Source organism: Acomys minous, assembly GCF_964271855.1.
Source record: "Acomys minous genome assembly, chromosome: 5".
Lineage (NCBI taxonomy): Eukaryota > Metazoa > Chordata > Mammalia > Rodentia > Muridae > Acomys > Acomys minous.
In genome coordinates this window covers 81253495-81267526 of record NC_140494.1, presented here as the reverse complement: position 1 = coordinate 81267526, position 14032 = coordinate 81253495, and the positions used below count along the sequence as shown (strand labels likewise).

At 38.9% G+C, this 14032-nt stretch overlaps 1 protein-coding gene, 1 long non-coding RNA gene and 1 pseudogene across 4 annotated transcripts in view; 2 read left to right on the top strand and 1 right to left on the bottom strand.

Annotated features, from left to right (window-relative positions):
• LOC311598614 (methyl-CpG-binding domain protein 3-like 2B) overlaps positions 1–14032 on the bottom strand; it is a 199368-nt gene that overhangs the window by 40363 nt on the left and 144973 nt on the right. The window lies entirely within an intron of this gene.
• The window catches only part of LOC311598620, a 123573-nt gene continuing 116052 nt past the window's right edge, over positions 6512–14032 (top strand). The window contains exons 1-2 of one of the 2 annotated variants that reach the window (XR_014779604.1): positions 6512–6835; positions 7559–8112. This is a non-coding gene — a long non-coding RNA (uncharacterized lncRNA). Of the gene's footprint in view, positions 6836–7558; positions 8339–14032 lie in introns of those variants that run through there. The other variant, XR_014779605.1, reaches the window with a different exon arrangement.
• On the top strand, positions 12344–13590 carry LOC311597492 (upstream-binding factor 1-like protein 1; annotated as a pseudogene). The gene has a single exon. The product of its transcript is annotated as an upstream-binding factor 1-like protein 1 (transcript).

Here is a 14032-nt window from a genome sequence, read left to right as displayed (position 1 = left end):
ACTCACAGCAATCTGCCTGCCTCTGCCTCCTGAGTGCTGGGATGAAAGGTGTGTGCCAACACATCCGGCCATACCACACTTTTAATTGGCTTATTAGGTGTGTTGTGGCTCTTTTGATAAAATTGTTTTTATATATTTTGGATATTATCTCTCTTTGATATACTGTTGGTAAAGATCTTTTCCCAGTTTGCATGCTGGTTTTTTTTTAATGTGCCCATTGCTCTATAGAATTTCTCCATTTCATGTAAACCCAATCACTAATTATTGATCTTAGCTGTCAGTGTTCTGTTCAAGAAGTTGTCTCGTCTTCCAATGACTTCAAGGCTCTTCCCAAATTTCTCTTCTACTAGGTTTCCTTTTTCTAGTTTCACATTAAGGTCCTTGATCCACTTGTATTTGAGTATTGTGCAGCGTGACCAATATGAATCTATTTGCATTTTCTAAGAGTAGACATCCAGTTAGACCAGTATCCTTTCTCTAAGATGCTACCTCTTTTCCTTTCTATGGTTTTACCTTGTTTGTCAAAATGAAGTGTCCTTTGGTGTGTCACTTTTCTTGGGTCTTGAATTTGATTCCATTCTCCCACCAGTCTGTTTGTATGCTATCCCCATGCATTTTTTTAAATCACTGTGGCTCTATAGTACAGCTCCATATCAGCGATGCAGAACCTCAGAACGTGAGAGTTGTCCTATCAAGGTCTCTAAACAATAATTGTGTTACTATTTTGATGGGAATTCCATTGAATCTGTAGCTTGCCTTTGTGAAATTGTCCATTTTTACTCCACTAATCCTACTGATCCCTGTGATTGGGAGATCTTCCCATGTAGTGACAAATTCTTCAGTTTTTTTTCAGAGTCTTTCACTTCCTTGGTAAGAGTCACACAAAGGGCTTTATTTCATTTATGGCTATTGTTAAGTGTGTTATTTCCCTAATTTCTTAGCCCATTTGTCCTTTGTATACATGGTAGCAAATGATTGTTTTTAGTTAACTGAATCCAGGCACTTTCCTCAAGGTGTTTTCATCCATAGGAATTCCCTGGTAGAATTTTTGGAGGCACTTCTGAATACTATCAGCCTGAATAGTGATGCTTTGACTTCCTCCTTTCCAATTTCTATCCCCTTGATCTCCTTTAGTTGTCATTGCTCTAGGTAGAATTTCAAATACTATATTGGAGAGATTTGACAGAGTGGACAGCCTTGACTTGTCCCTGATTTCAGTGGGATTGCTTTTATTTTCTCTCCATGTAGTTTGAAGTTGGGTAGAGGCTTGCTGTATATTGTCTCCACTAATTTTAGGTATGTGCCTTCTGTCTTTAATACCTATTAGACTTTTGGCATGGATCAGTGCTTGATGCTATTCTAGTATGCAAGGAAATGATCATGTTTTGGTTTTTCTTTTTCCCAGAATTGTTTGTATGCTGGATTACCCAGATGGATCTCTGCCTATTTAACCACACCATCATGACTGGTTTACATGCTGATAGGTCAAAGTGCATGATATTTTTTCTGTTTCCTTTGTTTGGGCTTGTGAGTATTTCATTGAGTATTTTTCCATCCATGTTCATGAGGAATATTGGTCTAATATTCTCTTTTTTATTTGCATATGTGTTTGTTTTAGGTTTTTTTTTTTTGTTATATTTTGGTTTGCCTATTTGTTGTTAGTGTATCTTTATTTTTGAAGTTTTCAGACTGGGTTTCTCTTCTTCATTTTTGTGCCAGATGCTTCTCTTTAGACCTGAGGGGGTTCAAACTCACAGAAATCTGTCTCTTTTTTCTCCCCAAGTGCTGGGATTACAGTTATATGCCCCTACTCTGGCTGCCTTTTGATTTGTCAAGACAAGGTCTGTAGAGGTAACCTTGGTTGCTCTGGAGCCAAGCCTCTGCTTCAGAGTGCTTGATTCAAAGTCATATGCCAGTACCACCCAGAATTTCTCATATGTTTAAAATATAAATGTACAGTGATGATGATATACCCAACTCACTCTTTTCCAGCTCTTTTTTAAAAAGAGTATGAGCATTGTATTTTTTATTTAATTAATGAATTTAGGATTTTTGGTGCAGGGCTTCTTTGTGTTGCTTTGAGAGCCCTGGACTCCATTCAGCACACAAGGCTGGCTGGGAAACCAAAGATATCTTCTAGTCTCTGATCCCCAAACACTAGTCTTATAGGAGTGCACCACCACTGCCCTGCTTGGGTAGTAATATTTTAGAATGTAGTATTTTCAGTTTTGATTGAAATATTCTGACATATAATTCTTGTTAAAATCACCTTAGGGTCAGCTATGATCCAAAGTTGGACTCTATGACAGATGCAAAAGCAACCAACAGAGCAAAAGAAATGCCTTCTCTTATAGCATTGGGATGAGAAGGTCCATATATTTATTTAGTAATTAAATTAGTAAAGCTACTAGGTGGGTTACAAAGCCTTACCTTAGGCTAGACAGGCCTGGCCAGCTTGAATCTAATCCTTTAACCCTTCCTCCCATGTGATCACTACTTGATAGGTGTTGGGCTTCTTAAAGAGTATACTAAATATCATGTAAACTGGAAGTCTGATTGTCAGAAGCCTAGAAAGGGAGAGAAGCTACAGCATGTTGTTTGAAATGAAAATCCCAAACACTCTTTTATCAATAAAGACTCAGGAGCCAGATTCTGGGGAAGAAAACTTGCTAACTTAGAGGGGCAAAGATAGTATCAGGTGATCCCTACTCAGTGTTCTTTCCTATGGAAAAGGCACTGAAGGCTCACTAGCTCCGCAGTCACCCAAGGAGATCAAAGTCAGAAAGACCCATGCTAGCTTAAAGTCCAATAAGTCAAAGGCAAAGGAAGTAAAGATCTCAAAATCTAAGAGCTAAAGCTCCTTTTACTTCTCTATCATGTCACAAATAACTGTTCACTCAAAATCCATCCTATTCTTTATCCCTGTCAGCTGGTTTCTTCCTCTGCCTCTTGACCTAGGGCTAACTTTATTAAATCTAGTGTGTTGAAAACTCTTGGATTAAAGCTGTGTGCTAGGGCTCAAGGCCCCAAACAAAAGATTGGTTTTTACAGTTCATTGTCTCAAGGCTCACAATGGAATCAAATATCCTCCAAGGGCATAAGGAACACAACAACTTGGTAATGCTATGTCTACCATCTTACTTGTACTATTGGAATATTAGGTTGTATGGGAGAAAAAAAGGGTGCACTTTACCCAAAATTGTTCAATTTCAAGTCATAATTTCATTTATTTTTAATATTATATGCTTTATTTAGTGAGCATGGGAAGAGAAGGAAAGGGAGGAGAGGTACTCCAAGGGAGAAAGAGACAGAGACAGAGAAAGAGAGAAAGAGGTAGGAGAGTAAGAGATCAAGAGGCAAGAATCTCCAACCCAAATCTAATTATGGTTTTGCTCTGTTGGTCTTCAGGAATAAGGTACCCTGAGTGGTTCTCTGGGGTTTGATACTGAGTCTTTAACTTGTTACCATGTGTGGTCATGAAAGGAGACCAACATGCTGCAGCTGTCTGCCCTTGTCTTGTTTGTGTTTCTGAACTCAATTAATGTTTCCATTTTAACTACAGGTCCAAGATTTCTTTCATGTGACGGTAGTTTGAATCCATAAAGGTATTATGGATGTTGTCATATCTATCATGTCTTTACACTTCTATACTAGCTGTGCCTTGAAAAGTTCGAGGCAGGCAGGTCTCTAAGCTGAAGCCATCCTGGTCTACAGAGTGAGTTTTACAACAGGCAGGGGTATAGATAAAAGTTGTCTCCAAAAACAAAATATGTATATAATTCTAAGTTGGATTAAAGGAAAATAAACCTCGAGGCTCGCTAGTGGATATGTTATATTATTATATAAGCATGTTTACAAGGACAGACATGAGTTTGCATTTGGTGAAATAGCAAGTTTTGTTTTAATACATAAACATTTCCTTTTCTTTATTTTGTTTGTCTTTTGAGAAAGTGTCTCACTATGGAGTTCAGGCAGGTCAATTAGAGATCTGACTTTCTCTCCACAATGCTGAGATTAAAGGCGTGTACCACCACACCCAGCCCTGAGGAACAGATTTTATCCTCTACATTTTTGTCTTCTACAGAAAATAGTCAGCTTGGTATGGTTGTACAGCTTGTGAGTTCTAAATCAACCTGATCTCCATAACAAGTACCAGTCTTAAAATTTATTTTAAAAAACTATATTGGAACAGTTTTTCTACTTTTATAGATATTTGGAGATGTTGAACTATTGACAAAAATAGAAGCACTTCTAATGATGAAATAAAAAATTCATTGAGATAATGGCGATTCTGATTAGAGTAGTAGTGTCTTTATATTAGATACATAGACCAGAACATTAAATTGTTCTTTGTAAACAATTTTATGGTTGTTGCTTTGTTCCTCTTTTTGCTTTTGGAGACAGAGTTTCTTTGTGTAATGGTTTTGGCATTTCTCAAACAAGCCCTGTAGACCAGGCTGCCCTCAACTCAAAGAGATCCAGCACCTTTAGTCTTCCCTGTCCTGTGATTAATGGAAGGTTTATCTTCTTTAAAGTATATAATTCACCACAAAGAAATTAAATACATAGTGATTTTTAAATTATTTCTTGCTAAGTATAGAATTGTGAGTTTCGCTGTGAAATTTGGAATCATAAGTTAGTCATGATCTCTAGAGAAATAGACATGGGAAGATGACTGTATAAGAAAAGGGACACTTATTAGATTGGATGACATGATGTGGTTTAATTAGTCCATCAATGGCTGTCTCAGCACCAGCATGACCAGAATCCAACAACTCTTTATTCCATGAGGATGGATGACTCTACAGTACTAATATTGGCGGGGAGTCTTGGAGGATTTCTGGATAGCTAATTGCCTCCAGTGTGAGAGAGAATTTTATGAAGTTGAATTTCACATGGATCATAGCATTAAGATAGAAAAAATGGCAGGCATGAGTGAGGACATGCAGAAAAACCTGAAACTTCTTAAATTTCATGTGGACTGCTACCAAAAGAGGGACCCAGATCCACAGTGATTCTTCCTACTTCACTTCACTCAATTAAGGAAATATCTTTCTCTGCCATGTACTTCTCATATAGAAGTACTAGTGATAGTTAATACAGAGAACGCCCTTATTTTCAGTTCACTATGAATCTACTCAATTTTAATCTATGATAACATTAAAACTTAAGAATGTTACAGTTTCTTTACTGATGCTATGCCCCTTATGAATCTAAATTTGGAAGCTATGGAGGTAGCTGATAATCTGATTTTTAACATGATATCTGTAAATAGTATTCATTGTATATATCACATAATTCTATGTATAAGAGACCTTCCCCAGTGAAAGAAGTTGTACTTTTGTGTTTCAAATAGGTTTTTAAACTTTTAGAGAATATATTATTACTGTATTATTTCATGACACAATAGTTTACTGACCTTACACTTTTATTGAGCTCCTTGTGCTGAGGCTTATGAACACCTTGCCTACCGTGTTTGTGTTCTAGCCATAAGACTAAGAAAGTGAATAATAAGATATTGGAAACCACTCAGTATTGTTGGGTGCTAACTGGGAATTTTGAGGCAGTAGATCTTGAGAAGGAAGCAAGTCTGTGGTTAATAATCCTGTTTTAATGGATACTTGATACCACTGACCTTGGGGGAGATTAACCAATGACTATTAGTTTGTGTGGTTTTTTATATGGGTTGTGGTAGTGTGTTTGTGTGTTTGTCTGGTTTAGATTTTTTTAAAAGTGAATATAACTATGCCCTGTGTTATCCTTGGTGTAGTGTACTTAGCCTCTGTGAGTTGGCATTTTCTCTCTATTATCTTGTGAAGGGACCTATTTGTGGGTAGGTACTGTTTTGATATTGCTTTTCATGGAATACGTTATTTTAACCATGTGTAGTAATTGATAGTTTTGCTGGGTATTATAGTCAGGATTGGCATAGGTGGTCTCTGGCTATGTCCAAGGCCTCTGTTCAGGCCTTCTGGCCTTTTGTTCTCTTCACAAATGTCTGTTGTGATTCTGATGTGTTTGCCATTACATGGTACTTGGCCATTTGCCTTTGTGGAGTATAATAAAGTTTTCTTTGTTCTGTATGGTTTGCGATTTGAGCATTTTGTGGCAAGAGGATTTTATATTCTCAAGATCTCTTAATGCCGGTCTTGGTGGCACACACCGTTATTCCCAACACTAGGGAGGCACAGGCAGGAAGCTCACTCTGAGTTTGAAGCCTGCTTCCTTTACTGTGACAGTCGTTTTTTTAATCTTTTCTTCTTCTTCTTCTTTTTCTTCTTCTTCTTCTTCTTCTTCTTCTTCTTCTTCTTCTTCTTCTTCTTTCTCTTCGTTTTTCGAAACAGGGCTTCTCTTGTGTCCTGACTGTCCTGTACTAGCTGGTAAAAGGCTGGCCTAAAATTCACATAAACTGCCTGCCTCTTATTCCCAGAGTTGCTGGAATTAAACTGTTCTACCAAGCCTGTCTTTTTTAACCCAGGGATAATCTTTATAACAGAGCCCTAGCTGTCCTGGACTCCCTTACAGAGCAGGCTGGTCTTGAACTCACAAAGATCTGGTTGCCACTGCCTATGGGCTGCTGAGATTAAAGTCCTGTACAACCACACCCAGTTTCCTTGACAATCTGAACAGGGTTTGTTTATATATGGGAGGAATTACCTGGTAATTAAGTTATCTCTCTCTTTTTCTATATAGAAGGAGAATTAGATTGGAAAGACAGTTATTTGAGCTCAGCTATCCAAGCCCTGTCTGTGTCTCTGCAGTGGAGCCTTTAAGAACAAACTCTACAACCATGGAAGGGACCTCAGGAAACTCAGTTCCAAGCCAGCCTTTGATCGTGAGTACATAATTCACATTAATTGTGGAATGGTCATCCTTGTTTTCTCTTTCTAGTTAAAGCTCCCTATGTTCATGCACATTGTACTTTAAATTAAAATTATCTCAAAAAATATAACTTGGTGTCCTGTGAAAGCTGCTATGTGCTAATACTATTTGGAAGAAATGTAGGACATAATTCATCAGTCCATAATGACAACTTTAATCTATGATATGTATTTCTGCAAGTTTTTGTCCTTCTCTGGACAGCTAGTGTTCTTGCCCAAACTTGAGTGGAGGGCTTCTACATTAGTGATGCCTGTGTGCCACAGAGTGTAGATTTGGAACATCAGTGACCATGAGAAAGAAAAGCTGAGAGATGCACCTTGACAGGAAGACAGAGGAAATCTGTTTGCAACTGGCTTAGTAGAGACAGACATGCCCAGCTTTTAATCCTCCCTAGTCACATGACCTAGATTAATTAGAAGCCTCATAACCACAGCCTTCATAACGCAAGCCTTGGTACCTGGGTAAAGATTCAAAATATGTTGCCTCTTTCTCCACATTTTTGTATCCTAATATTTGAGTTTCAGAAATTTTCACAGAGAAGTTTCATCTATACCTTGATCTGAGAGTTGTTTCTCTTGAGAAAATGGAGGAAAGACCAAACAAAAACTCTGACAATTGTATATAATTAGTAGTATATGAGATCCTGTGTTGTTTACATTTCTCTTTGTTTTCAAAGGGAACACTGAGAAGAAGCATGATACCCCAGAAACTACAAGAGAAGAGAGAAGCTTTGGAAGCCAAGAGAAAGTTCAGGACCAAAACCAAAACCAGAACCCGACTTGGGGTAACTACCAGTGGTCCTATGAGGTTGACCAGTTGCATCTTCCAAAAGCCTGTGTCTAGAATAACTTCTTACCCTGGGAATATCACCATGAGAAGGAAAGACCAAGAGAACCTGGAGAATCCCAGCAGCTGTCTGCTTTGGCGAGGTTGAATGACCTTCAGTCTGGAGACAGGAAAGGGAACATTTTATATCCACTGGATCCTAATGCCAATGTAAACCAAAGCGCACTGGGAATGCAGGATGAAGCCAGTGGTGTTAAGGATCTGCACACTTCCTCAGAGTTCAGACCTGCTCAGCATCCATCTTTGAAAGAGGAACAAGCTGCTCCTCAGCAGTCACTATCTCTCTACAGTCCAGGAGTAACAAGGCCAATGTCTCTTCAGCTGTCACCATCTTATGACAGAAAAGAAGTGACTATTGCAGACATCCAGAAACAGGCCAGGAAGGTGAAGAGAGATAGAAAGAGACTGGCTGAGGCCTTGGAGGAAGATTCGCTTGCCAAGCTGGTGGAGAACATGAGGGAGTAAACAGAGATATGTTTTCAGAAATCCACATTTTAAAAGTTTTCAATGCACATATTGTGGCCTTTGTAAGTTCTACTTGAAGTATCTTTATCTGACTTGTATGTAATTTTATATTGATTTATTAAAAAATCCCTGCTCTAAGAACTAATCAAGTCTCCTTGCCTGATTTTTTTCTTTCCCACAGCCCTCCCTCCTCTCCCCTATTTTCTTTCCCTAGTGCTCAGAGAGGGAGAGCCCTTCTCCCTTATCAATTAACCCCAGCCTGTCAAGTCTCATCAGGACTTCCTGCATCCTCTTTCTCTGTATCCTGGTAAGGGATCTTGCAAGGAGGAGGTGGTCCTAGTGCTGGCAACTGAGTCCCTGGTAGTGAAAGCCTCTGATCCCTCAACACATTTATTATTACTGATATTTGTATGAAAACTGAATCTGTATCATATACCAATTTGGTTTTTAAATTTCTCATCTATTTTTTTCAGTTATATTTTATTTTTCAGCTTGTTGTTATTTATAGTGAGCTCTATCACAGCTAGAGCTACAAGATAAAATTTATCTGAAAAAAATTATCCTAAACTCAAAATATATAATTTGCCTTCAAAGAAATTAAATACATTATTAGTTTTAAATTGGTGCTTGAACATTTTAGAAGAGGGGGTTTCAATGTGACATTTGGAACCACATAACAGTCAGAGATACTAAAGGAAAAAATCTTATAAGATACTATAAAACAAAGAAGGCACTTATTAGACTGGATTACAGGATATGGTCTAAGTAGCCCAGCAATGGCTCTCTCACAACCAGAAGTCCAACAATCATGTAAGTGTTAAGTCCACACATTGGATGACTCTACAGTACAAATACAGACCTGGAGGCTTTCTGGATAGATAATTGTCTCCAGTCTCTGTTAGAATCCTGCTGAGGTCGGATTTTGTGTTTATCCCAGCAGTAACATACAATAAATGGAAGTCATGAGGGAGGGCAAGCAGAAAAAGCAAAAGCTTCTTCCATGTCATGTGGACTGTCAATAAGAGTGGCCATGGTTGACAATGAATCTTCATACTTCAAATAACTCCATAAAGGAAATGTCTTTTTCACCCAGGAGTGGTGGTACATGTTTTAGATCTTAGCACATGGGAATTGAGGTGGATCTCTGTGAATTGGAGGCCATTTTGGGCAACACAGTAAGTTTTAGGATAGTTAGGTATACATAATAGAGACCCTGTATCAGAGAGAGGTTATTACAGATGGGGAAAGAGAAAGACTGAGAGAGAAAGAGAGAGAGATAATTCCCTATTGGGTTTCTAAAAGCTTAGAATTTTAATTTTACCGAATCTCACCATCACACTACTATCTTCAAATTTATTATCACCTCATCAATGGAAGGGTCTGTGATAAACCCTGCCTCAGGCATCTGACTACAGCCAAATACCAAAAAGGCAAAAGCCACCCTTAGGGTGTGCCAAGGGCTTTACAGAAGGAGATTATACAAGATAAGCTAATTATGCTAATAGCACCGCACTCCCCCTTAGGGTGGGGTCTTCAGATCTCTATATAAGAACTTGAGAAGCATAAAACTCAGTCAGTTCAGAGGCCAGTGGAGCGCTTCTTCAAGGTATAGCTGTTGTCCAGAGAGATCAGAAGGCACAGCCTCTCTGAAGCAAAGGGCAAGCTTTGATAAGACCAGGGATCTGGAGGTGAGTGGAAATCCTCAGTCCATAGATTTCTATTTTCTCTGAGTCCAGGGAGTCTCATATAGAAGTACTTGTGATAATTGATATAGAGCATGCTCTTATTTTCAGTTCATTATTGAGCTTCAAATTTTTAATCTATCATAACATTAAAATTAAGATGAGTATGGTTTCCTCAATTATTTTATGATCCTTGTGAATCTAACTTTGGAAGGTATGGAGATACCTAATAGTATGACTTTTAGCATGGTATCTATACTTAGTGTTCATTATAGAAATCATATAATGCCAAATATATGAGATATTCCACTGGAAAAACTTATATTCTTGTGTTTCAAATATGTTTTTAACTCTTTAGATAATATTTTATTAATGTATTGATGTAGGACACATTTGTTTAGTGATGTTATACTTTTAATGAGCTCCTTTGTTGGAGACTCAGTACATGATCGACTTCCCTAGCATGTATTCATTTCTAGCTCTAGCACTAAGAAAGTAATTAAAAAGATAACGGAAACCACTCAGTTTTGCAGGAGCAATAATGAGAGGTTGAGGCAAGAGAAGTTTGAATATGAAGGAAGGTCATCGTTAACAATCCTGATTTTCATCCCATTCAAAAAGTTGAGCGTACATTAATTATTTAGGTCCACATGATGTAATCAATATTTTGGAGTGATTTTTAAATAAGAGATAGATTGGTTGTCTTCACATTGTTATACTTACAAATAACTCCCAGTCTTATTCTTCAGCAATGAGAAGTTTATACTGCATTGTTATATGGGAGGATGCAAGGTTAATACAACTTATTATTTCCATCCTCTGGTATATTTGAGGCTTCAATGGTTACATGCTGTGTGGTCAAATTTACAGAAAGTTCTGTGAGGAGATGAGAAGAAGGCACATGCCTTCAATCCCAGCACTCCAGAGGTAGAGAGAGCCAAATCTGTGTGATTTTGAGACTCGGAGTTTACAAAAGGATTCCAGGACTATCAAGGATTTACACAGAAACCCTGTCTAACAATGAAAGCAAAAATTAAAAAGTAGATGGGTATGGTGGCAATCGCCTTTAATCCTAGCTCTTGAAACTCAGAGGTAGGTGGGTCCCTGTGAGGTCAAGGCCAGCATGGTCTACAAAGCAAATCCTGGTAGTCAAGGCTACACAGAGAAACCCTGATAGAAAGATAGGGGGCGCAGTGGGCAAGAGACAGAGAGACTGAGAGAGCTGATAGGTAGAGGACTCCTTACTTGGGTGTCCAGAAGCTTAGGTTTTTAATTTAACCCATTCTCCCCATCAAAATTAGTTATTAAAATTGATTATCACCTTATTAATTGAAGGGTCTGTGATAAACCCTGCCTCATCCTTCTCACAACAGCAAAATACCCAGAAGGATAAAGCAACACTAAGAGTGTGCCCAGTGTTTTAAAGAAGGGGATTATACAAATTAAATTATTTATGCTAATACCTAAATATCCCAACTTAGGGTGGAACCTTCAGGTCTCTATATAAAAGCTTGGGAGCTGCAAAATTTGCCCAGTTCTGAGGCCCATGGATGCAGTTACACTGCAGAGACCTTATTTCAATTCACAACTCTTGTCCAGAGAATTCAGAAGACCCAACACCTCCTAATCAATGGGCAGCATTCGTGCAAGCTTTTAGAAGACCAGAGATCTAGAGGTAGGAGGAACTCCTCATTCCATGAACTCATTATTTCACTGGTTTCAGGAAATTTCAAATAGTATTATTAGTGATTCTTAATAAGGAGAATGATGTTATTTTCAGTTTAATATTGTGCAACAAAATTTTAATCTCACATAATACTAAAATTTAAGATTAAAATGGTTTCCTCACTTATTTTATGATCTTTATGAATCTAAATTTTGAATGTACAAAGACAACTTGCAAATTGGTTTTAGCATGGTATCTATACTTAGCATTCATTACAGAAATCATATAATTTTATGTGTATGAGATCTTCCACAGTAAATGAAGATTTACTCTTTTGCCTCAAATACATTTTAACAATATAGAGATGGTTTTCCTGTGTGTCACCTAAGCCTCTCCATTCTGGTGTGCAAGTCAATTACATTTAATTTCTAAGTCTTTCTATCCAGCACTGGTTGTCCTAGACTTTGATATATAGAAGTGGCTATCATTGATTTTACAGAGATTTACCATACTAGTTATGGAATTAAAGGGGTACCCCACCTCCAGCTGCTTCATTCTCTCAATTTTAGATAAGTTCTATTAAGATTTGGTAAAGGGGGCACAAGAGCGTGCACCTGTACCAATGGCGAATAAATCAAACATCTTTTTTTTAAGGGATAAAATATTATATTGTTAATAGTAAGTGAGTTCTATGAGCATCACATTACCAGTGATACCTGATGTTGTTCAACAATTCCAATAATGACATGTAACTTTTTGCTTGTTTGTTTCTGTTCAGAATACTGAATCACAGAATCTGTGGAATTCCAAAAGAGCCTCCTAAGCTGTGTTTCCAGGCTGTTCAAGCTGCTGTGGAAGTGTTTGTACAATGAGCTCTTGTTCCTGGGCACAGAATCTCAGCGTAGAATGGCATCATCTGATAACCCAGGCCAATGGTCCAAAAGAGACCTTCTGAAGTTACTGGAATCCATTAATAGTAACATCCCACCAGGTGACTTCCAGGCCTTCCAAAAAACCCAGGCAGACCTAGACTGGGACAAAGTAGCTTTTAAACAGTATTCACTAGAAATGTGCAAACTGAAGTGGATGCAGATTTCTCATCCTTTGAGGAAGTTCCGCACACTGACAGAATTAGTGTTGGACGCCAAGGAACTGATTGAAGAACCTGGCAAAACTGAGAAAGTCAAGCCACACCCTGACTTCCCCAAAAGACCCCTGACTGCCTATATGCGCTTTTACAAGGAGAAGCGAGCTGAGTACTCTAAGAAGTACCCCAAGTACAGCAATGGGCAGTTGACTAAAGTCATAGCTACAGAATACAATCAGCTGCCTGAGGAGGTCAAGCAGAGATATGTTCAAGACTTCCAGAAGGACAAACAAGACTTCCAGAAAAAACTGACTCAGTTCAAGAAACAACATGCTGTTGGAGGGCCTCCTAAGAAGGCTGTGCTGCCGAAGAGTCATGAGATCAAAGAGTCTAAAAAATCAGAAAGCGTTAAGAAAACGGGAATGACTCCTCCAGAAACGGCATTACCCAAAGCATTTCCCTCCAACAAGATATTTCAGCGAGAACCCAGGTAACCTCCTATGAACGCGTACGAGAAATTTCACCAAGATTCCTGGTCGAGCCCAGAACTGCAGCATCTGTCCTTCAGGAAGCGCTGGGTTGAGATTAGCAGGCATTGGCACAGAGTCCCACGGGACCAGAGAGAACTTTATAAGCAACAGGCCGAGGAGCTTCAGAAACAATACTGGGTGAATCTGAACCGCTGGCTCCAGAAACTGTCACCAGAGGAATATGCAGCCTACACAGAGTCAAAGGCTTCCTGTGGGAAGCGAAAGAACATGGCCATGTCTGGAGGCAGAAGCCCCAAGCGTGCTCGAACAGATGTGCACTCCTCCTCAGAAAGGGGCCTGCCAGCAACGCCTGAAAAGCCACAAGGGTTTATGGATTCTGAGGCAGATTCCTCAGAGACTACTACGGGACGTGATGGTGGCTCCCATGCATCCACTCCCATTAACACAGAAGATGGGAAACAGGAAGACTAGAGTAGCTCCTCATACTCTAGCAGTTCAGGTGAAGATAGTTGATGCCTTTCTCGGGGAACCATCTAATTTAGACGCTGTTTTATCCACATTTCAATATCAAATCCAAACCTAGGACAACCCTGATAGAGAACGAACTGTCCACTCTTTGTTTTTATACTCCCTTGCTTTTCCCTCCTACATCCTTCCTTTCTCACTTAGGACAAAGGAGGAGTGAGAGGAGAAGGGAGTTTGTCATCCTACTGCCTGAATCGGAGTCCTAGGCTCAGAAAGAAGCCTTCAGAAGCAGCACATAAAAGCTATTTACATTTGATTTGACCAAAATATGAATCATCCTTACAAAGCTTACCCATGAGTCTATAAACTGTATCAGCTCATTCTAGGGAGGGTTTCTCAGGCCTTGGAGTTGGACTCAATGAACACCAAGTCTGAAACTAAGAATAAG